We start from the raw sequence: 23,673 nt of genomic DNA on the forward strand, positions 1-23,673 counted from the left end.
TCTCAAATGGACATCAGAGCACTCATCATATTGCCCTTGATGTCTTAAATGTCATCAAAATGTCTCCCTTTCAATATTTCCTTTATCTTCGGGTAAAGAAAGAAGACTTTGGGGACCAGATCAGATGAGTAGGGAGGGTGTTCCACTACAGTTATTTGTTTACTGGCTAAAAACTCAGATGGTGCCATGAGAGCTGGTGCATTGTAGTGATGCAAAAGCCATGAATTGATGTCGAAAAGTTCAGGTCGTTTTCATCTAACTTTTTCATGCAGCCTTTTCAGAACTTCCAAATAGCAAAATTGGTTAACTGTTTGTCCAGTTGGTACAAATTCATAATGAATATTTCTTCTGATATCAAAAAAATTAGCAACAAGTTTGTGAGCTTGTCAGACCTTTTATATAATATATTTTTATGATGTATATTTAATATGTATGCCTATCTATATTTTTATATATCTACATATAAAACCTTTATCTGACATATGATAAAAATATGTTTTCACAGTTTGTAATTGGCCTTTTAACTTTTTGATGATATTTTACATACAAAAGTTACCCTGTTTTAAAAATTAAAACATATGAATGCATTTACTTTATGATCTCTGCCTTAAGAATAATGCATAGAAAAATTTTTGCCTCCCCAGGACCATGTAACTTGACAATATGTTTATTTCTAGAATAGACCTCATTCTCTCTACATGAGTCTTAAATCCATCGCCCTGTTGTATGAAGTATGGATCTTTCTTTTTCTTATATATTTCCCCACAGATTTGAGAAAAAACTCTTATTATACAAAACTTTCATCTAACCCTAAGTCTTTTCTGCACATTCTATGCTGCTTCACTGGTTTTTCTGTCTATTTTTCTCAGCTGGTGATAAATTGTCTGTAGTCCATGGTTCACTTCACTATCTAATATGACACGTCATCCTTTTATCTCTTCTTTTTTCAAAAGTTTATTAAAAGTTTTGTGTAGGTAAATGCCATGACTGGGGCTATACCTAAGGGTATTAATCTCAGTCTATATAAGATAGACTATGAAAGGTGAAGATATTACAAAGGAGTCAAAGATAAATTTTATTTTGAGCTTAAGTTAATTGAAGACAGAAAAAAAAATCTTACTGACATCAAGTTATGATCTTAGGGTCTTCATACATAAACTCTGAGGAATGTGACTAAAAACCCAGGGCTGTTAACTGACCTGGATAAATTATCAAAGCAACCCTGAGGATATGTAAACTATCAGTCATAGCAGAGGGATGGAAGTGACTCAGCAGTCAATCCAGAGCAAAATATACACTTTGTTGGTAGTTTAGGTCTCCAGGACAGAAAGTATTTGAATTTTATATAACATACAGAGAAAATGGCAGTATGGGAAATTCTTGTAGCCTGTCCCTCCTCAGAAATACAAAAAAGAAAACCCAAATACAAAAAACCAAACAAACAAAAAAGAAAACCTGACCAAAATGTCAAATCAACATTACTGAACTTTGAGCGATAGTCAAAGGTCTACAGCTTAGCAAAAGCTTAGGCAGGAGAAAGCTGACTAAACCTGGATAGGAAATCGTCATTGCAGTCTAATTTATCTTCATCCCTTTCCTCTCCCTGGAACTGTTCTAGATTTGAAGATGATAGTTCACATTCCCAATGTAGGTACCTGATTTCCTGGATCTTGTTCTCAAGGAATTGTGTCTGTCTGTTGTGACCAAGGACAGAAGCAAGGGCTTCCCTTTGTTTTACCTAACTCAGAGTGCTCAGGACCAAGTGAGTAAGGGGAGAGCTTCCTCAAAAACACTGAAAGCCGGGTGAACAAGCCACTGCTGTCTGGAGCAAAGAGTAACAGAACAAATAGTAAGCATACTGAAAGCCTGGAAGGAAAAGCCAGAGAGTGAGATTTGGGGGAATAAGCACTTTGAATAGTTCCTGTTATACCAGTTTGGTGGTTTCTTCAACAAGGTAAACATAGTTACCATAAGACCCAGCAATTTTACTCCTAGGCATATACCCAAGAATAACTGAAAACAAGTGTTCCAAATACACTTGGATATAAATATTCACAGAAGCACTGTTCATATAGCCAAAAGGTGAAACAACCAAATATCCATCAACACTGATGAATAGATAAACAAAATGTGGCTAATCCATACAATGAAATATTATTCACCCATAAAAAGAAATGCAGTACCAACACACGCTAAAACACACATGAACCTCAATACAATTATTCTAAGTGAAGAAGCCAGTCACAAGAAGCCACGTACTATGTAATTTCATACATATGAAATGTCCAAATAAGAAAATCCCTAGAGACAGAAAGCAGATTGGTAATTGCCTGAGGTTGGAGATAAAGGTCAATGAGGGGAGACTCCTGAATGCATATGCAGTTTCTTTTGAAGACGGTAAAAAAAATTTCTGGAACCAGATACTGGTGATAGTTGCACACATTGTTACTGAAATGTACACTTTAAAATGGTTAAAGTAGTAAATTTTACATTATGTAAATTGTACCACAACTTATTAAAACCTTATAATATATGAGATCTGACAATTAAGTTTGCGAACTCATCCTAGAAAAAGTTTTACATACCTCATTGCTGAATATCACTATGGTCACCTTTGAAGTACTCCCCTTGGAAAGCTATGCACCGATGCCAGTGCTGAGTCCACCCTTCAAAGCAATTTTGGAACTCTTTCTGGAATGGCCATCAGAGCTGTAATTGTGTTACCTTGATGTCCTGAATGTCATCAAAATTTCTTTCTTTCAATATTTCCTTTATCTTTGGGTACAGGAAGAAGTCATTGGGGTCACATTATGTGAGTAGGGAGGGTACTCCAATACAGTTATTTGTTTACTGGATAAAAACTTCCTCACAGACAGTGTTGGGTGAGTTGGTGCATTGGTGTGATGTAAGAGCTCCTTCGGGACCATTTTTGCACACACTTTTCTCATGCCAAGATTTTCAGTTAAGATTTTCCTAACGGTTTATTTGTCAATGTTTACTTGGTCTGCTATGCTTCTCACAGTCAGCTGATGATTTTAATGCAAAACTCAATGAATTTTTGCAATGTTTTAATCAGTTCTGCTCATTACTGGCCACCCTGACCTCTCTTCATCAGTGACACATTCTCTCCCTTCAGAAAAACATTTATTCCATTTCTACACTGCTGTTTTCTGCATGGCATTATTCCCATAAACTTGGAGTAACATGTCCTTGATTTAACTTCCACTTCACTTCAAATATTAACAAGAAGTTTAGTGTTTGTTCATTACTTTAATTCAAGCTCAGACATTCTTACGACGGGGCACAAAAACATGCAACAACAATAATGAATGCCACTTAGCAAGACACTGCCACATGTTGACATGAACACAGCTTTGAGACATTGCTATACCAAGGTCATGAAACCTTACCAAGCTGTTTATATAGTGCTGCCAATGCAAGCGCAGAGTGGCAAGTTCACAAACTTAATTTTCAGACCATATATATTCCCTGAAAATATTTGTACATCTCACAGCTAATAACCAGAATAAACTTCATATAATGTATATGTATCTTCTATGTGAGTATATATGTATATCCATAAATTTCTAGAAAAAAATGTAGAATAATTATTTGCTAATAATTTTCCAATTGAAATGTTTTTTAAAAATATGACACATAATCAAGATGTATTTTAAAAATTACCAATGTTATAGACATTTTAATTATAAAAATTATGTATGAAAAAAAACCAACACAAAGAAGTTTTCTTTAAAAAGAGAAGCTGAGAGGAATAATTACATTTTAAATATAGAAAAATGCTAATTATTCTTATTGATACAATGCTGTTACAAATCAACAAGGAACTGGCCAAAATCAGAGTAAGAAAAAGTAAAAGAAATAGAAAGAATAATATTCATTGCATGAAATGGGATGGTCCCTCACATGTGTGGTGATTGAAAATCAGGAGAGATATCTCATCCACAGAGGTTTCCTTATGGAGGAGTGAGGGACCTCTCATTCCCACACTAGGCTTCTCATCTTGGAATGCTGGAGCCCGTACAACATCTGACTGTGAAAAACACTGGGGAGTCAAACTGTCTGGGTGGGACAAAAGGCTGGGAGAAACCCAGGCACCCTCTTAAAGGGCTTGCACAGGCATTCATCCTGGGCTCCAGTGGAGAGACAGTGACACCAGGTATTGAAGACATATGAAGAGACTGAGCTGTACAACTTCGGGGTGAGAGCTGGAAGGACAGTTGTAATTTTTCCTGTGTGGGGTTCTTCTCCAGTGCAGCTTGCAGGCAGGTGCCATCTTTCTGGTGTTGAGTCCCTCCCCCATGCCCACGGCCAAATCTGAATCTAAATTGGTCTGGTGCGCTCTGCTCACTCAACCCTGGTGACTCACTGATACTCTACCACACCCAACTCCTTACCACAAAAGTCTTTATCAGGGGCTGAACCTAAAGGAAACTGGCAAATGGCACCCTCTGTATACAAGAGTCATCTTACAGATATACCCCAGACCCAGTATTAGTGGAAGCCTTCCTCAATTCCCAGCATGGCCTCTTCCACGTGCCTCCAGGTCCAGCACAGGCAGCAACCAATCAAGAATTGCTTTGTAGCTTTTGCCAGGTACTTTCCAGCTGGTCACAGGCAGTGGCACCCCTGGGCCTGCACCAGGGACCTGCCCAAGAGGCCCTAGAATAAAACATACTTGGAGATTGGCTTCAGACCACAGCAGAGCACCACCCAATTAGCCCCACATGTGCCACGCCCAAAGGGTGATCTCAAAAGGCACCAAGAGCCCACTAGGACAAATCCCACTCCATGGGTTAAGTCCCCTGCATAACAACCTATAATCAGTAAACATGGCCAAACCCCACAGTCAGTCAGGCTGAAGGTCAATCCCACCCACTGATGTGTCAACAGCAATCAAGGCACAAATATAGCAGAAGGGCACACAGGACCCACACAAGGAACACTTCTTGAGCACCTGGCACAGGTGACCAGGAAGATTGTCCCACTGGGCTCTACAAAACACCTATTATATAAGGACACCCAGAAAGACTGGGAGACATAGTAGATCTACCTAATACATAGAAAGAAACATAGAAAGGCAGCCAAGCTAAAATAGGAAAACAAGAAATATATCCTTAATTAAAAAAACAGGAGAAAACTCCAGAAAAAAAACTAAACAAATTAGAGGCAACAACCCATCAGAGACAGAGTTCAAAACAGTGGTTATAAGGATGCTCAAGGAACTTAGTGAGAATGTCAACAAAGAGATAGCAAGCATAAAAAATGACATAAAAAAGGACCAGTCAGAGATGAAGAATACAATAAATAAAATGAAGAATGCACTAGATGGAATCACCAGAAGACTAGATGAAGCAGGGGACTGAATAAGTGATTTGGAAAACAAGGTAGCAGAAAAGAGGCAATCAAAACAGCAAAAGAAAAAAAAAAGAATGCAAAAAAATGAGGATCGTTTAAGAGACCTCTGGGACAAATTCAAATGTACAACATTCACATTATGGTACCAGAAAGAAAATATAAAAACCAAGGGACTGAGAACTTACATGAAGAAATAATAATGAAAAACTTCTGTAACCTGGAGAAGGAAAATACCCATGAAGCACCCAGAGTCCCAAGCAAGATGAATCCAAATAGGCCCACACAAAGACGCATCATAATTAAAATGGCAAAGGTTAAAGACAAAAAGTGAATCTTAAAAACAGCAAGAGAAAAACAGTTACCTATGTGGGAACTTCCATATGACTGTCAGCTGATTTCTCAACAGAAAGTTTGCAGATGAGAAGAGATTGTCAAGAAATTATCTAAGTGAAGAAAAACAAGGACCTACAAACAAGACTACTCTACCCAGCAGGGCTATCATTTAAAATTGAAGGACAGATAAAGAGCTTCTTGGACAAAGAAAACCTAAAGGACTTCATTACCACCAAACCAGTATTATAAGAAATGTTAGTTGGACTTTTTTAAGATGTAAATGGATTAAATGTTCCAATCAAAAACATAGGGTGGCTGAATGGATAAGAAAACTAAACCCTTACATATGCTGCCTACAACAGACTCACTTCAGATTGAAGGACACACACAGACTGAAAGTAAAGGGATGGAAAAAGTAACTTTATAAAAATGAAAATGGGGGCCAGCCAAGTGGCGCGTTGGTTAAGAGCTGGCTTGAGACGCCAGAGGGCCCCGGTTCGGATCTCACATATGAGGGCCAGTGACACTGCCCTCCACAGCTAAGATGCTGAACAACAGCTCAGCCTGGAGCTGGGCTGCTGTGAGTCACCGTGGCGGTGAAGGCTGCAGCCCCTGCTGCAGTGGGCTGCCATAAGCTACCGTGTGTGGCCAGCAGCCAGCGTGAGCAGCCAGCAGCCACCATGAGCGGCCGTCCAAAAGCCAGTGACTGATCTGCCTCGCCTGGGAAAAACGCAATGATGGTGCCAACTTGGACCAGTGAAGCAATGTCCTCCACAACTAGACTGAAGAATAAAAGGACAGCAACTTGTCTGTTCCCCTTCCCCCAATTCCCCAGCGCTGTTCCCCTCCCCCAATTCTCCAATAAAAATCTTAAAAATAAAAATGAAAATGAAGAAAACCAAAACGCTACTTTGAGGGGACATGTGCATCCATATGTCCATTGCAACATTATTTGCAATAGCCAAGATCTCAAGGCAGCCTGGGTGTCCATTGATGGATGAATGGATAAAGAGGAGAGAGTACATATACTAGGGATGCCAAAACAATGTATACAAGTGGACACTTTGGTCAATATTGTTCAAGCAGTAGCCCGCTATATTCAGAAGTGTCTGGATGCTGATGGTAACACCTTTGAGCACCTCTTGTAATCGCAGAAGTCAAACATGACTTGTATTCATCTTTTGTCATTGGTATATATTGAGTATTACAATTTTAATAGCTTTTTCCTTTCTTAAAATGTGTATACGTTTTGGCACCCTCTGCATACAGTGGAATATTGCTCAGCTATGGAAGGAAATGGATTTTTGTCATTTGCAGTAGTATGGATGTACTTGGAGGGTATTTTGCTGAGTAGTGTGTCAGACAGAGAAAGACAGATGCCATATGATTTTGCTTATATGTGGAATTTAAAGAACAAAATAAACAAATAAAAGAGAAACAAACTCATAGATACAGAGAACATTTTGATGGTTGCCAGATGGGAGGAGAGTTGAGAGGGTGGGTGAAAATGGAGAAAGGATTAAGAAGTACAAATTGGTAGTTACAAAATAGTCATGGGGATGAAAGTTAAAGTAAGAGAATATAGTCAATAATATGGTAATAATTATGCATAGTGCCAGGTGAGTACTAGGTTAGACAGGGGGATCACTTCTTAAATTATATAAATGTCTAAAAACTATGCTGTGCATCTGAAATTAATATAAAGTAATATTGAATGTCAACTGCAATTGAAAAAGTAAAAAAAAAAGGAGGAGAAGGTAAAGGGCAATAAGTGTTCAAATTTCCAGGTATAAAACAAATAAGTCATGGGGATGTAATGTACAGAATAGGGAATATAGTCAATGATATTGTGACAGCATGGTACGGTGTCAGATGGTTGCTGGACTTACCATAGTGATCACTTCTTTAGGTATATAAATGTTGGACAACTATGGCATACACCTGAAATTCATATAATGCTGTTTGGTATATTTTTTAAATAAAAATCTTTAAAAAGAAAAAGAAAGAATATACAAATGGCTTTTGAACACTTGGGAAAAAAGTCTTGACCTCTCTTATAATAAGACAACTATCAAATAAAGTTATATTTCACCTCTATGATTGGTAGAGATAAAAAATTAGATAACATGGTGCATAGGTCAGCACATGGGTAAATCAGTATTCTCCTATATTGCTGCAAAAGGTGGAAATCGATAAAAGCCCTATAAAGCAACTAGGTAATACACATGTAAGTTACTAACATATGTACCTTTTGATCTGATAATTTTATATCTAGAAAGTTACTATACAGAAATACTCTCATTCATGTGATATGACATATGAGGTATGCCAATTAAGTTCACGAACTTGCCACCATGTGCTTACATTGGCAGTACTGTACAAACAGCTCAGTAAAATTTCATAACCTTGGTATAGCAGTGTCTCACAGCTGTATTCATGTCAACATGTGGTGTTGTCTTGCAGAGTGGTGTTCATTATTGTTGCTGCGTGTTTTGTGTGTCATCGTGAAAATATCTGAGCTCGAATTGAATGAACAAACATTAAATTTTTTGTTAAACTTGGCAAGAGTGGAAATGAAATCAGGGACAAGTTAATCCAAGTTTATCGGGATAATGCCATGAAGAAAATGGTAATGTACAAATGTATTAAACTTTTTTTTAAGTTTATTGAGGTGACAATTGTTAGCAAAGTCACATAGATTTCAGGTGTACAATTCTGTAATATATTATCTAAATATCACATTGTATGTTCACCACCCAGAGTCAGTTCTCTTTCCATCACCATATATTTGATCCCCTTTACCCTCATCTACCACCCCCCTTCCCCGTTACCCTCTGGTAACAACTAAACTATTGTCTGTGTCTATGAGTTTTGTTTCTTCATTTGTTTTTCTTGTTCTTTCATTGTTTTCAGTTTTATATATTTCAGTTTCATTCACATATGAATGAAATCATATGGTTCTTGACTTTTTCTGTCTGACTTATTTTGCTTAACATTATAATCTCAAGATCCATCCATGTTGTTGCAAATGGCACTATTTCATCTTTCCTTATGGCAGAATAATATTCTGTTGTGTATATATACCACAACTTCTTTAGCCAATCATCTATCAAAGGACACTTTGGTTGTTTCCATGTCTTGGCCATTGTAAATAAAGCTGCAATGAACATCAGAGTACATATATCTTTACATATAAATTAAACTATTTTCTGAGGGGAAAGAATTGTGTCACTGATGAAGAGAGGTCAGGGCAGCCAGTAATGAGCAGAACTGATTAAAACATTGCAAAAATTTGTCAAATTATATGTCAAAATAATCATCTCATCTGACTGTGAGAAGCATAGTAGGCCAAGTCAACATCAATAGAGAAACAGTTAGGAAAATCTTAACTGAAAATATTGGCATGAGAAAGGTGTGTGCAAAAATGATCCCGAAGGAGCTCACCAATGAACAAAAGCAAAGGAGAGTTGAAGTTTGCCAAGTGCTTTCGGAGGGGCAAGACAATGTTTTAGGCCATGTTATCACTGGTGATGAAACATGGGTGTACCAATACAACCTTGAAACAAAGTGTCAAAGTGCACAATGGAAGTCAGCCAGTTCTGCATGACCAACAAAGTTCTGTCAGTCCAAATCAAGAGTCAAAACGATGTTGCTAAGTTTTTTTTATATCAGAAGTATTATTCATTATGCGTTTGTACCAACTGAACAAACAGTTAACCAAGTTTACTATTTAGAAGTGCTGAAAAGCCTGTGTGAAAAATTAGACAAAACCACCTGAACTTTTCACCAACAATGCATGGCTCTTGCATCATGACAGTGCATCCGCTCACACGGCACTGTGTGTGAGCGAGTTTTGGCCAGTAAACAAATAATTGTATTGGAAACCACACTCCCCCGCCCCCGCTCACCTGATCTGGCCCCCAATAACTACTTTCTTTACCCAAAGATAAAGACATTTTGATGACATTCAGAACATCAAGGTAATACAATGACATCTCTGATAGCCATTCCAGAAAGAGTCCAAAATTGCTTTGAAGGGTGGACAAGGTGCTGGCATCAGCGCATAGCTTTCCAAAGGAAGTACTTCGAAGGTGACCATAGTGATACTCAGCAATTAAATTGTAGGACTTTTTTAGGGTGAGTTCACAAATTTAATTGTCAGACTTCATATACACAGAATGTTTTTTATACTATAGTTTGTAAGATCAAAAAGTTGGAAACAACCAAAAATATCTATCACAAACCTGTTACTACAGCACACCACACAGTAGAATAGGATTGAAAAGGCTTAATGTACAAATAGGGAATGCACTCCAAAATGTATTACTAAAAAAAAGAAACAAGGGGTAGCATAGTGTATAGTACTTTTATATAGTACCATTTATATAGAAAGAGAAGAATATGAATATATATGGATTTGTTTTATAGATATATAACCCATTTCTGAAAAGATATTTAAAAACTTGGAAAAGCAACTGCAACAGAGAAAAGGAATTTGTGTCAAAAGAAGAGTGAGAGAATGATGTTTAAGTTGTTTAAAATTTTGAATTTGAAACTCAATGAATGTATTACCTATTATAAAATGTTAAATATATATTTTATGAAATACCCATAGGAATAATACTAGTATTTAACCAATGCTATGAAACAATCCATAATGATAGACTTAATTGGTGAAATAACATAAAAATTAAAACATTATTGAAATATAATAGCATTAAGTGGACCTCATTCAAAATTCGCTGGATGTAAAACTTTGCTGAGGAATTTAACATACTTATGATAATGTTAAATATGGAACTTTCACCTTTTACTCATCCCCAATACAGGCATTAAGGTTTCCATGTCCGCTAAATAGAATCCTAGTTGGTCTCTGCTGGAAGAGCCTTGAGCGGAGGACTGTAAATGAATGTAGTCAAGGAAGTCTCAGCACATATTGTGAGCAGCAGTGCTGGAGGTGGCATTCACTGAATCTTGTGGGGTGGACCACCTGCCATATGTGGGCTGACAAGCTTAACTTCCTGCCCATGCGTGGCAAGGTTCCCTCCACTCTGTGTTCCAGGAGGACTATCAACAGGAGGTGAGCAGATCTGGATCACAACCCTAGCTTCTGAGAGCTGCTGAGAACACAATTTCTTCCAGTTGTTTGCTGGACATTTTTTATGGTTTGCATCATTTAATGTACCTAGTGACACCAATTTAAGGTATATACTAATTTTGTACTTTACACATGCAAATACTGAAGATGGGTATCAAGGGACCTTTCCATGTTTTGCATAGGATGACATATTGCAGTTGGAAATAGGGCTCAGATATGGAGAAGAAGAGAGTTGGTGGAAGTTAAAAACCAACCAACAACTTCTTGGATTCTTCAATACCTTGATTCTGGAGCTTAGTGTGGGCATGAAGGCCATGAACAGTGAACTCCAGAATTCACAGGATGTGATTCCCAATTTTCCACAAGTTATGGGAGACCTGGCATTTAAAAATTTTACTAGCCCATATTCTGCTTCAGTTGATAAGTGTGTAATTCTTCACTAGTGCATCAAGTAACATTAAAATAGGCCACTTGATTTGCAGGAGACCATGGCAATAGTATGACAGAGCAACCTAGCTGCCAAACAGCTCAGAGGAACACACATGCCTGTAAACAAATTTTCAAAGGCACCATCTCCCTCCTTTCCTTTAGCCGATCTCTCCTTCTAATTTTATTTTTAATGGTCTTGTGTATTTTTACTGAAAGCCACCTCAAATATTTTTCTGATGTAGTTAGAATACTAACCAAGGGCTGAAAAGAAATCAAACCCAATGTCAGTGAAAAGAACTGAAACAGAGGTGTACACAGAATGCCTGCTATGTGCCAAATTATGTTGGCAGGAGGCGGGGAATTTGGTGTATGGGGGAAAAAGCAACACAGTGTGCTGTGTAAGTGTTATATCAAGCTCTCATATTGAGGGGATAACCCAGTGAAGAGATGACCAGGCAAGTACCAGAAGAAATGTCCCTCTTGTCCCCTCCCCCAAGTGGCTTGACATTCATCTTCAGCACTCCTGGAATACTAGCATAAACCTGACTGCACAATAGCATCGTTGTATGCAAATTCCAGTCCTATATCTGTCTGAAAGCATTTGAAGGTACTTGGAACTATCTCTTTTGTATCTTCAACACCTAATAAAATGTGTGGCACATTGTAAATATTCAGCAAATGTTAAATATTTTGTTGAATAAGCAAATGAATGAATAAACAAATCTCTATATAAGTTTGAAATTGGACCTTCAAAAAGAAGTGGAATGTGGCCAAGTAGTAAAGGAGAATATCCAGGCAGAAGATCAATAATGTATAGAGAAGCACTGACAACAGAGCCCATCGACTTGTCAGGGAAGGCCAGGGAGTTGAAATGGTGAAAGGGAACATGGCAATATCTCAGAAGGCTGAACAGGTAAACAGGAAACCCATTCAAGAAGTACCTCTCTAGAAATGAATACTTTACTTCATTTGGGCAATTAATATCACATTAACATTCAAATACTAAATGTACTCAAGGCAGCCCTATCCAGTTCTTTTAAATCAAACAACTTAATTAATAACAGACAAAAGCCAAATATAATGTTATATTTGATTATTTAGACATGATTATTGAAACAATGATATTGCAACTATGGATTTAACACTCCATAAAGATATCTATCTTATTCATTCCAAAATTCAACAAACCTCAGCTTTCAAGTTGCCTGACAGCATGGAGGTACAGTTGAGACAGGCTGACCAAAAACTCAAAATCAAATATACTTTGATAACATTCTGAGAACAACATCTTTACTGAGCCACTTGAGAAATGCATTGTCTTCTCTGAGAAAAGCAGCCACCTTGTGTTATCGTCAGTCACAGAATCCAGTGGTGACAGAACTGAGAAGCTGTGAAGACCATCTCCTTTAAATGCCATAGTCAGAGAAGAAAATGATGCTTTGTATCAGACATGACTATGAAATATTATGACTTTTTTTAAAAGATTTTTTTATTGGGGAATTGGGGGAGGGGAACAGTGCTGGGGAATGCAGGAAGGTGAACAGACAAGTTGCTGGGGTTTTTTGTTGTTGTTCTTCAGTCTAGTTGTGGAGGATGTTGCTTCACTGGCCCAAGCTGGCACCATCATTGCACTCTTCCCGGGTGAGGCAGATCAGTCGCCGGCCTCTGGATGGCCGCTCATGGCGGCTGCTGGCCGCTCATGCTGGCTGCTGACTACACACGGTAGCCCATGGCAACTTACTGCAGCAGTGGCTGCAGCCTACGCTGTCACTGGTGACTCATGGCAGCCCCACTCCAGGCTGAGCTGTTGTTCAGCATCTTAGCTGTAGAGGGCAGTGTCACTGGCCCTCATATGTGAGATCCGAACCGGGACCCTCTGGCGTCCCAAGCCAGCTCTTAACCAATGCGCCACTCGGCCGGCCCATTATGACATTTTTATTGTTACAAATATAGTAGGATCCAAAAGTCCTCAGAAAAATAAGAACAATTTTTTAAAATTTTAAAAAGATTTATTAAATTATAGCTAACATACAATATTACATTAGTTTCAGGTGTACACTATAGTTATTCAACATTTATATACCTAAAGAAGTGATCACCATGATAACCCCAGCAACCGTCTGACACCACACCACACTACCACAATGTTATTGACAATATTCCCTATGCTGTACATTACATCCTCATGACTTATTTGTGTTATATCTGGAAATTTGAACTTTTAAAAAAGATTTTATTGGGGAATTGGGGAAAGGGAACAGTCAAGTTTCCGTCCTTCAAACTTAGCTGTGGGAGGCACAGCTAGCTCAGCTCCAAGTCCAGTCACCATCCGGCTGCCCGTCGGCAACTCTCGGCCACTCAGCTCAAGATGCCATGTTCAATCTTAGTTGTGGGTGGGCGTAGCCCACCATACCATGTGGAAGTTGAACCTGAAACCTTGTTGTTAGGAGCATGTGCTCTCACCAGCTGAGCCATACTGCCACCTGTTGGCAGCTCAGCTCCAGCGCAGCTCACTGGCCTTTGTGGGAATCAAGCCAGTGACCCTGTTGCTCAGAGTTTGCGCTCTTAACCAACTGAGCCACTCGGCAGGCCTTGAAAGTTTGAAGTTCTTATTGCCCTTCACTTTTTCCTCCTTTTTCAATTTTTCAATTACAAGTGACATTCAATATTATTTTATATTAATTTTATGGTGTACAGCATAATGGTTAGACATTTACATAACTTAAGATAAAGATAAACATTTATATAATTTAAGAAGTGATATCCCTGACTAGTCTAGTACTCACCTGGCACTAGACATACGCGGTTTGACAATTAAGTTAGAGAACTTGTTGCAACAATGTTGCTAACCTTTTTGGATATCAGAGGGGTTATTCATTATGAATTTGTACCAACTAGACAAATAGTTAACCAAGTTTACTGTTTGGAAGTGCTGAAAAGGTTGCATGGAAAACTTAGACAACCTGAGCTTTTCACCAACAATTCATGGCTCTTGCATCATGACAATGCACCAACTCTCACTGTCAGTGAGAGAGTTTTTTAGCCAGTAAACAAATAACTGTATTGGAACTCCCTCCCTACTTATATGATCTTGCCCCCAATGACTTCTATCTTTACCCAAAGATAAAGGAAATATTGAAAGGAAGACATTTTGATGACATTCAGGTCATCAAGAGTAGTACGAGGGCAGCTCTGATGGCCATTCCAGAAAGAGTTCCAAAATTGCTTTGAAGAGTGGATTAGACACTGTTGTCAGTGTATAGCTACCCGATGGGAATACTTTGAAGGTGATCATAATGATATTCAGCAATGAGGTATGTAGCACTGTTTTCTAGGATGAGTTTGTGAACTTAATTGTCATACCTTCATAGTTATTACCATATTATTGACTATATTACCTATGCTTTACTTTACATCTCTATGACTATTTTGTAACTACAAATTTGTACTTCTTAATCTCTTCACCTTTTTCACCCCAGTCAAGCCCCCACCAACCCATCTGGCAACCATCAAAATGTTCTCTGAATCTATGAGTTTGTTTCTGTTTCTTTATTTTGTTCTTTTGATTCCACATATAAGTGAAATCACATTGCATCTGTCTTTCTCTATATAACATACTGAATTCAGCCTATACCCTCAAGGTCCAATCATGCCACTGCAGATGGCAAAAACCCATTCCCTTCCACAACAGAGCAATATTTCATTGTGTATATGTACCACCCCCTCTTTATCCATTCCTCTATCAATGAACACCAAGGCTGCCTCCACATCTTGGGCATTGTAAACAATGCTGCAATGAACATATGGATGCACACATCCCCTCTAAGTAGTGTTTTGGGTTTCTTCAGAAAAATACCAAGAAATTAGATTACTAGGTCCTTCCTTGCCTCTTATTATAGGCTTTGTTTTAGTCTATTTTGTCTGGTATAAAAATTGCTACCACAGCTTTTTTGTTTGTTTGTTTCCATTTTCATGAAATAACTTTTCCATCCCTTTAGTTTCAGTCTGTGTGTGTCTTTCAGTCTGAAGTGAGTCTGTTGTAGGCAGCATATGTAAGGAGTCTGTTTTCTTATCCATTCAGCCACCCTATGTTATTGATCAGAACATTTAATCCACTTACATTGAGAGTAACTGTTGATACATTGTATAGTTATTGCCATTTTATTATTTAAATTTTTTATTTTTTCCCTCTCTTCTTATAGAAGTCCCTTTTAACATTTCTTGTAATACTGGTTTGGTGGTCATGAACTCCTTTGTCTTTTTCTTGTCTTGGAAGGTTTTTATCTCTCCTATTCTAAATGTTAGCCTTGCTGGGTAGAATAGTCTTGGTTGTAGGTCCTTGCTTTTCATCACTTTGAATACTTGTGCCAATCCCTCCTGACCTGCAAAGTTTCTGTTGAGAAATCAGCTGACAGTCTTATGGGAGATCCCTTGTAGTAACTAACTGCTTTGCTCTGGCTGACTTTAAGATTCTTACTTTGGGGCCAGCCAAGTGGCGCGATGGTTAAGAACTGGCTTGGGATACCAGAGGGCCCTGGTTCGGATCCCACATATGAGGGCCAGTAACACTGCCCTCCACAGCTAAGATGCTGAACAACAGCTCAACCTGGAGCTGGGCTGCCGTAGTCGCCGGCGACGGCGTAGGCTGCAGCCCCTGCTGCAGTGGGTTGCGATGGGCTACCGTGTGTAGCCAACAGCCAGCGTGAGCGGCCAGCAGCCGCTGTGAGCGGCCGTTCAGAAGCCGGCGACTGATCTGCCTCGCCCGGGAAGAGCGCAATGATGATGCCAACTTGGGCCAGTGAAGCAACGTCCTCCACAACTAGACTGAAGAACAAAAGGACAGCACCTTGTCTGTTCCCCTTCCCCCCAATTCCCAGCTCTGTTCCCATCCCCCAATTCCCCAATAAAAATCTTTTAAAAAAAAAAGATTCTTACTTTGTCTTTAAGCTTTGCCATTTTAATTATAATGTGTCTTGGTGTGAACCACTTCGGACTCATCTTGTTTGGGACTCTGTGCTTCCTGGGCTTGCACACATATGTCTATTTACTTCACTAGATTAGCGAAGTTGTCTGTGATTATTACTTCAAATAGGTTTTCAATTCCTTGCTCTTTCTCTTCTCTTTCTGGTACCCCTATGTTTTGAATGTTGGTATGCTTGATATTGTCCCAGAGACCCCCTTAAACTATCCTCATTATTTTCAATTCTTTTTCTTTTTGCTGCTCTGATTGGGTGTTTCCTGCTACTTTATCTTCTGAATCACTGATTCTGTCCTCTGCTTCATCTAATCAACTGTTGAATCCCTCTAATGTATTCTTCATTTCAGTTATTGTATTCTTAATTTTGACTGGTCTTTTTTATGTTTTCTATTTATATTTTTATGTTTTGTATTTATCTGTTGAAGTTCTTCCTGAGATCATTGAGCATCCTTATAACCATTGTTTTGAACTCTGCATCTGGTAGATTGCTTATCTCCATTTTGTTTAGCTCTTTTTCTGGAGCTTTGTTCTGTTCTTTAATCTATATGTTTCCTTGTTTCCCCACTTTGGCTGGCTCCCTGTGTTTGTTTCTATGTATTGAGTAGATCTGCTATGTCTATGGTCTTAGTAGAGTGCCCCTATGTAGTAGGTGTCCTACAGGGCCCATTTGCACAGTCTCCCTAGTCACATAAGCTGGGTGCTCACAGGGTGTCCCTTGTGTGGGTTGTGTGTGCCCTCCTGTTGTAGTTGAGCTTTGGTTGCTGTTTGCACATCAATGGGAGGGATTAACCCTCAGGCTGATTGGTTGTGAGTCTGGCTGTGACTACAGTAGAGGACCTGTTGTATAGGGACTTACCCTACTGAGTAGGATTCACTTTAGCAGGGATCTCATGCCTGCTCAGTCTACTCTTTAGGTATGTCATTCTTGGAGGCACCTGGGAGCTGCTCTGACTCTGTCTGAAGCTGACTACTGGCTGTGACAGCCCTGGGGACTCCTGGGAGAGACCCTGCTGCAGTCCAAGTAGAGCCACAGCCTGTGCTCTGCCTGGGGCCACCTGGTACGAGTCACAAAGCAATCTACAAATGGCCCTCCTGACCCACATTGGGCTCAGAGGTGCCTTGAGAGGCCCAGCCACAAAGTGTGGCTCACTGCTACTAGTGCCAGGCTTGGGACTGCTCATTAAGATGTACGGGACATGTTGAAGTCAGATGCTGCTTGTTTGGGGTTTGTGAACATTTGAGTTTTTAGGAAAGTTTATAGCATGAGCCAAGACAGGCCATTTGCATGGAATAGCCACTGGAACTGTCTTGGGTGGGCCTGCAGGTTGGGTGGGACAGGGTCTCAAGGAATTACCAGAGCAGGGCATAAAAATGGTGTTGGCTAGATTGGTGGAGACTCAGATATGGCGGTTGCCTGCTTCTGCATGCCACGAGGGGAGAGGGTTCAACAAAGAAACAATGGATTCTGCCAGCACTTCTGTCTTGGAGAAAGCTGCCCCACCAGACCTCATCCTGAGGCCAGACAACTCAGCTCCTCTCTATATGTTCCTGGCACCTTTTGAGTTGCTGCCCTAGCACTGGAACTCAGAGTGAGTTAGGCCATCAGCAAGTAAGTCCATGCAGTCCATGCATGGGCCCTGTCAGAGGATCACCTGGGATGGCAGCAGCCCTCTGTCTCACTTAGTCACAATCTCCACTGGTTTTCATAGCCAGAAGTTGTGAGGATTTCTTTCCCTGGCACTGGGACCCTGTGCTAGGGAGTCTGGTGTGTGGCTAGGAACTCTTGCCCCTCAGAAAGGACCTCCTTTCTCAAATGGCTAAATGGCTTCTCCAGTCTCAAATGGCTTTTCCTGTATGTTCTCAGTTGTAGGACTTTGGTTCAGCTAGACTTCAGGCAATTCTCTATGATGGGTGTTCTATAGTTTAGTTTTAATTTCGATGTGGTCATGAGAGAAGGCAAGCACAGCATTTACCTACTCTGCTATCTTGACCAGAAATCCCCAGAACTATTTTCTTAGGTGATAACATGATTGTTATACACAGAAGGCATTCTGAAGATACAGAGTTAGCTCAGTGCAGTCAGAAAGAAAATTGACCACATCAAAGCTAAAATAATATTTGGCAGGCATTTAACAACATTCAAGGGTACAGTTTCCATAGCTTCCTTCATCACATCAGTTCTGGGAGTGGCAGGCTGAGAACTATCTGTAGTCTACTCCTCCAGGAAGGAAACAGGAAGTAGTACTACTCAAAGTCACATGTTACATGAGACCTACTCTGAGGTTCAGTTTAATGGCTGGGATTGCCAACTGATAATCCCTATCCAGACAATTTTCTAGGTAAATCTTTACATCCACATTCCTTCCCATGGTGCCCTGGGGTCCTGGCTGACTACTTATTCATGAATTTGAAAAGATTTCCATTTTTAAGTACACAAAAACTTGTATGTGAATGTTTACAGAAGCTTCATTTGTAATAGCCAAAAAAAGCTAACTCAGGTGTTCTTCAATAGGTGAATGGTTAAAAAAAAGTACTATGAAATACTACTCATCAATAAAAAGGCATGAACCCACAACTTGAATGATCTCAAGGGAATTATTCTGAATTTTAAAAAAAACTATCTCATATATATTGTATGACTTCAATTAAATAAATTTCTTGAAATAATAAAATTATAGAGATGGAAGAGATTAGAGGTTGCTAGAGGTTAAGGATAATAAGGGGGATGAGGTGCCTCTAAAAGGAAGGTTCGGGATCCTTGTGATAGAACTGTTGTGTATCTTGACAATTATAGTGGTCACACTAATTGACACAAATGATACAATTACATAAAAATAAATTCACATACACACAAATGAATGAATGAATGTTAAACTGGTAAAATCTGAATAAAATCAGTGGAGTGTATCAATTCAATATTTGAGTTGTGATACAGTAATATTGTACTATAGTTTTATAAGATGTTACCAATGGGGAAAACTGGATAAAATGTATATGAGATTACTCTGTATTATACTTTACCTGTGACTCTATAATTATCTCAAAATAAGAAGTTTAAAAACAAATTCTTTGGGGAAAATTTTTTGACCCAGAATTCATGCTCACACTGTGGTCCACCTTCCTATGGAGTGGGCTGGCGTCTCTTTTTTGGAGAGAATCATCTATTAATTTTTAATCATTAAAGAGTATCCAAGCACAGGTCAGAAGACCCAGGCCAGGCCAGCTCCACTGAGTGCTGTTTTAGGGTCTTGAAGCAGTGTTTCTTTATTCCAAGCCCTCACTTTATCATCCATAAAATATTACTAGTCATCCCTTTCATGCCTAACTTACTGGGTTGCTAATTAAGGATCAGTGGTCAGCTCTCATGTGTGCATATTTATATTCATGTATGCATATCTATATTTATATGATATAAAACTCTCCACATTATTAATGAAATTAGGATATTTTTGTTTTAAAGTAAATTTATTCCTATTAATAGAAGAGTTACATTAAAGTTATATATCTTCATTTCCTCAGTTTTGTGGCTACTGTAATATATTGTATATAATGATTGCAATTGAAGTTAGTTAAACTTATAATTAATTGGAGACATCTAAGTAAATGCAGAATAAATACTTACCAGAGTTAGTCTGCACAACTTCAAGGTTATTTCCAATATGAAGTGTGTATACATCTTTAAAAATATTTCATGGTGAAATTTATATCTCCAGCCCAAATCTCCCCCATGAACTTCAAGTACATATATCCAATCTCTTATACAATATTTCACTTGGATATCTAATAGACAGCTCAAACTCAGCCTGTTGGAAATGGAGCCCCTGTTTCTCTCCAAGTCTGTTCTCTGTCCATTCTCTTTACTGTAGTTAATGGCGGCTCCATCCTAATTGCTCAAACCCAAAACTTCAGTCACCCTTGATTTCTCTTTTTCTCATACTGCATCTATAGTCCATCAGCAAATTCTATTGACTACATCTTCAGAAATTCAACTACAAACAACCCCCTACTTTTGATGGTTCAACTTACAATTTTTCAACTTTACAATGGTGTGAAAGAGATATACATTCAGGTAGAAACTGTAATATGAATTTTGATATTTCCTCAGACTCATGATACTCTGTCATGATGCTGAGCAGCGGCAGCAAGTCAGAGATCCCAGTCAGCCACATGATCACAAAGATAAACAAATGATACTCTACATTGCACAGTGTTGCCAGCATTTTTTAACTATTGTGTTTTGTATTTTTGCATCCCATCATGTATCCAAAATGCCCATCTGTGTCCCCTGCTTCTGATGAGAAGAGGATGGCAATTACTCTTGAGATGAAACTCAAAATAATCACCCAACTGTAGGCTAATGTAAGTGTTCTGAGCACATTTAAGGTAGGCCGGAGCAAGCTACAATGTTAGGTAGATTAGGGGTGTTAAATGTATTTTTGACTTACGATATTTTCAACTTATGATAGGTTTATCAAACATAACCCCAACATAAGTCTGGGAGCATCTGTAGCTTTCACCATTTCTAATGACAACCTCTGGTGCACAACACAAACACGTTTCCCAGACCATCACAGTAACCTCTCTGTGACTGACTAACAGCCCAATGTGTCCAGGCCTCTCTGCATCTGAATGCATTGGTAGTGCTCTCCCACACCAACTACTAAATGTGGCCAATTTGAAAAGCAAGCCAGAACTTGGAAAGCATTGCTCCTTGAGATTCACCCTGTTGGTTCCTGGAGACACCTGAGTTGCCTTGTGAATAGCTGCCTGGGCTGTCCTGCTGAGTGATGAGAGACTCATGAGTCAGTGACCACATTCCCCCAGCCAACAGCCAGCCACTTTTCAGAGCCAGTACTGCCTGGCTGGCCAGGCCTCCCTGAGAAAGTTATTGGAGCCAAGATGCACAAGGGGTCCTAGCCTGGAGCAGCAGGACTGCTCTGTTCAGACAAATTCATATTATCAACCTCAGAATCATGAAATAAAGGGTGCTGCTATAAGTCACTAATGTGTGGAGAAGTTTATTATACAGTCTCTTAAAGGTCTTTCCCTTCCACACTTGATTCCCACAGTCCACTCTCAATATAGTTAACAGGGTGATACCATGAAGGAGCAGTGGGGTCAGAGAGGGGCAAGTGCCAGAGTGCACAGGGGCCACAATAAACCTTGCTTTCATTCAGTGACTTTGCAGGCCATACCAGGTGTCCATCAGAGAAGAGACATGGTTCACTAGGGTCTTAAACAATGACCCTTTATGCTGTGTTGAGTAGACTAGGCATCCTGACCTCCTCAGCCACTGCCAAATGCAGGTACTTTGCATGGGCTATTTCTTATTTACAGAACACTCTACCCTCAGAGGTATGCACCCTGCACCTCTTTCCACTCTTTTCTGCAATGTCACTTCCACAGAAAGGCCCACCTTGGTCACCCTATTTTAAGTTGTAGCCCTCTCTTCATCTTCCCCACCTCATTGCCCTGCTTTATGCTTTATTTCCTATGCTCTGGTAATTTTAAAATAATATAAAAATTACTTATTGATTATATTTATTGCATATCCATCCTCCCCACCTCCCAAGAATATGAGCTCCATGCAGGCAGAGATCAGCCTACTCAACATATAAATATCAAATCTTAACTCAGATGGCAACAATAAGTGAGAAGTCCCTGAAAGAGCACTGAAGTTCTTTGTGTGTGAAAACATACTCGTATTAGTTAGCAGGAAAAGGTTGTTTTAAAGTCTTTAACCACAACTGGTTCATCCCAGGCTCTCACAGGCTGTAATGGTGCTGGTTATGCAATATTGGTGACTACCACTCAATTAGGCAGGTGGAGGGGAAGGAGTGTCTTAACTCTCCAAGGTTCTCTAGGTGAGTCATGGCATTTCTCAGGCCCACTTCCCTTGAGACTGCCACCTGTACACTCACCATGTTGAAGAATGCAGGGCAGATAATGCAGTTGGCACAGCCTCAGTGTATCCAAGCCATGGGAAAGGCTTGGTGGGGTGGCAGCAGGCTGCAGCCCAGAGCCTGTAGGGAACTCTGAGGCCAGGCAATGCTTCCTCTCCACTCTGCAAAACAACAGCTCAGGGTCCCTTCCAAACATTGTAGACAGATCGGCAGCTCTTGGCCTTTGTCTTATATTCTGTTGCTGAAAAATAGAAAAAAAATTCTGCAGGATCTAAGCTGACTCTAAACAGGATGTGTAGGGGTGAGTATAGCACAGTGGTATGTGGAAAGATGGAGTCATGAGTGGATCACACACTCATCATAATGAGATAGATGTAGTTTGGAGGAGAGTCTCTTCTTCCTTACATCCCACTTTGGTTGTCCTTTGTTGTCTGTGACCAACATATTTAAATTAACACAAAAATACATGATGAAGAATTTAGGTGTATAAATGAATCTACTAAACACAAATGAATATTTTGTGGTTATAAAGATGTTTTTGTTTACTCCAAATGTGATGATTTCACCATCCTTCCTTGCATACTCAAATTTACATGCCATCACTTCAGGGTATAAGAAATCATTAGTCTAAAGTAAGCTTAAATAATCAGGGAGTAGGAGAGAGGGCCCAGGGGAAGGAAGATTAAAGAAGACTGGTTCTGTAAATAGGACCCCTGGAGCCCTGTGGGAGGGAGCCCTTGCCACAGACCCTCCTTGGGGATCAGTACCTGGTTCAGTGGGTAGATCACACCTAGTGACAAGTACCATGAAAGGAGCAGGAGGGCATTGCTATGGGGACAGTCCTGGAGCCCCTCAGTTTCTTTGCCCAAGAGCTGAAAGTAACCATACCACCTCCCTGGTGGTGCCAGTGGAGAATTATATGAGGCCATTCAGGTGAAGATTTTGAAATATACAAAGTATTCACTCAATCTTAGCTGTTCTCATTATCATCAGTCAAGGCAAGATAATAGCAGGATGCCGTGGACCCTTTCTTTGGTCTCCTGTACAGTCCTCATGAGATCAGAAATCTGGGCAGGCAGAGCACATGCAGGACAGGTTCACACAACACAAGCCTGGCAACAATAGCAAGTGCCAGAACAATCCCCCTCCACGAGTTCAACAGTGAACACATGCCAACAGCATCACTCAGGAACCCTCCTCCACATTCAGTCTCAGGAGTATGTGTCATCAGCTTCATCAGGGTTATCATTATGAGTTGATAGAGGTTCTTCGTCATTCATTTTTATGTGCAGGAGCAAAGGGAGCCAGTGTAGGCTCCTAGGAAAAGATATCTACACCTGCTTTCAGGAATGGTTGCAGCGTGACCTTTGGTAGCACACCAAACCTTCAAGTTTCTGAGTTATCTTTATGGTTAAAGAGCAGCCCCATAATAAAAAACAGATGCAAACATGGGTCTATGCCATTCTGAAGAAAGAATTTAGACACCCATGTTATGCCCTTGTTCCGTCTACTTCAGTAGCAATGTTTTGGGAACCTCTCAGTTGGCCACAAGTTTA

This window comes from Hipposideros armiger, unplaced genomic scaffold (genome assembly GCF_001890085.2).
Source record: "Hipposideros armiger isolate ML-2016 unplaced genomic scaffold, ASM189008v1 scaffold_343, whole genome shotgun sequence".
In the NCBI taxonomy this organism is placed as follows: domain Eukaryota; kingdom Metazoa; phylum Chordata; class Mammalia; order Chiroptera; family Hipposideridae; genus Hipposideros; species Hipposideros armiger.